Source organism: Octopus bimaculoides, chromosome 7 (genome assembly GCF_001194135.2).
Source record: "Octopus bimaculoides isolate UCB-OBI-ISO-001 chromosome 7, ASM119413v2, whole genome shotgun sequence".
NCBI lineage: Eukaryota > Metazoa > Mollusca > Cephalopoda > Octopoda > Octopodidae > Octopus > Octopus bimaculoides.
Genome location: NC_068987.1, coordinates 16,190,252 through 16,192,394, shown reverse-complemented (window position 1 = coordinate 16,192,394; position 2,143 = coordinate 16,190,252). Strand labels below are relative to the sequence as shown.

The window sequence follows — 2,143 nt, the reverse complement described above, 5'->3', positions numbered from 1 at the left end:
CTGGCATCAAATTAAAATGACACTATCTTACCTTTTTATATAATTACACAACTGAGTGATGTATCATTTAAAAAACTTGAAATAAATTTATTTCTATAATCTGGCAGCTGTTCAGGTGGAGGGGGGTTAACAGACAAGGACTTTGTGTTCATGTGTGTGTGTGTGTAACAGATACATGGTACTGCCTAAGTAAGAAATTTACTCTGTAATTTTAACAGTTACATGAAATCTAAGCTCAATCAGAACCAACACCACTACCATACCACCACCACCACTACTACTACTACTACATAACACACTGCTGCCACCAGTACCTCTTCTAACACCACATCCACAAAGCAATACACCCTAACTGCTACAATTACTACTACCACCATCACTACAACCATTAGCAATATTTCTATTATTATTATTATTATTACTACTACCACCTGCACCACCACACAGTAACCAGCAGTATTTCCCATACCATCACTACAACCACAGCAATATACCCATTACTACTACCATTAACACAACTACAAGCAATATTCCCTATACTACTACCATGACAACCCCCAATATTTCCACCACTACTTTCACCATTAAAACCACAATCACGACTACTACTACTACCACCACCACCACCACCACCACAACAATCACCACTAATATTTTCACTACTACTACTTTCACCATCAAAACCAGCAGCAACTACTACCACTGCCACCACAACAACCACTAATATTTCCACTACTACTACCACCACAACAACCACTAATATTTCCACTACTACTACCACCACAATAATCACTAATATTTCCACTACTACTACCACCACAATAATCACTAATATTTCCACTACTACTACCACCACAACAATCACTAATATTTCCACTACTACTGCCACCACAACAACCACTAATATTTCCACTACTACTACCATCAAAACCACAAGCAATATCCTTGCTACTACCACTACCACCATCTCCTACTACAACGATCACCAGTAATATCCTTCATCCTACCACTACCAAAATCACCAGCAGCACCCCGCCTACCACCGCAGGCAGCACCACCACCACAGCAGACAGCATCACACCACACTGCCGCCACCTTATCAGCATCACCATTAACGCTATCACGACTAATTCAATACCATTTTTAATACTACCACCACAGTCAAGATGCAGTTTTAGGTCACCCACCATGCATCATTCTGAACATTTGCAGCAGTTGGCTGCAAGCAGCTGCACAAGAACACAATTCCAAAATCGCAATACATCGTTTTCCATGCCCTATCCATAACAGTTACCACATTAACAATGGCAGGTAAACGAAATCAGCCTCGTTAATTAACATTTCTGTAAGTGCAGTATAAGAAATGTAACACATAACACATACCATGCAATTTAAGTGGCACACAGCAAGACACTGTTCGTATTTCCTGCTTAGCGTTGGTAACACAAGCCAAGCTATAAACAACTTTACCTATCCACGCACACAAATTGACAAAACATCCTAAAAAACACAGATTTAAGAAGCTTTACAGAGAAATTGGGTTGGTTACCAATATAAGATTTTTTTTAACTCTTTCAAAAGTTTGGATATCAACAACTACAAAAAAAAAAAAAAAAAAAAAAAAAACACTGGAAAGATAATTTATGTCCTAGATAGATAGATATCATCGTTTTAACATCTATTGTTCCAAGCTTGCATGGGTCAGACAGAATTTCTACAGCTGGGTGCCTTTCCTGTTGCTAACTTTCACCTGTTTCTAAGCAAGGTAATATTACCCTATGGCCAGACAGGTTTTCACAGAATATTGGAAATGAACAACACTGCTTGAATGACAACGCTTGTTTACAACTATGACACAATGCCAAGACAAGAAATATGCAGAGACACTTATTTGGAACTATGACACAATGCCAAGACAAGACACATGCAAACACACAATCACAAACACATACACACATTATCGTGTGCGTATGTATCTGCATGTGTCTTGTCTTGGCATTGTGTCATAACTGTACGCAAATATCACTGTCATAGAAGACATTTGCCCAAGGTGCCACGTAGTGGAACTGAACCTGTAACCATCAGGTTGAGAAGCAAATTTCTTAACCATACAGCTACACATGCACCTATAAGAAAGAGTACT

At 38.8% G+C, this 2,143-nt stretch overlaps 1 protein-coding gene across 3 annotated transcripts in view; it reads right to left on the bottom strand.

The window, feature by feature from the left end:
- The window catches only part of LOC106873381 (serine-rich adhesin for platelets), a 165,298-nt gene that overhangs the window by 109,740 nt on the left and 53,415 nt on the right, over nt 1-2,143 (bottom strand). The gene's annotated exons all lie outside the window — the stretch shown is intronic.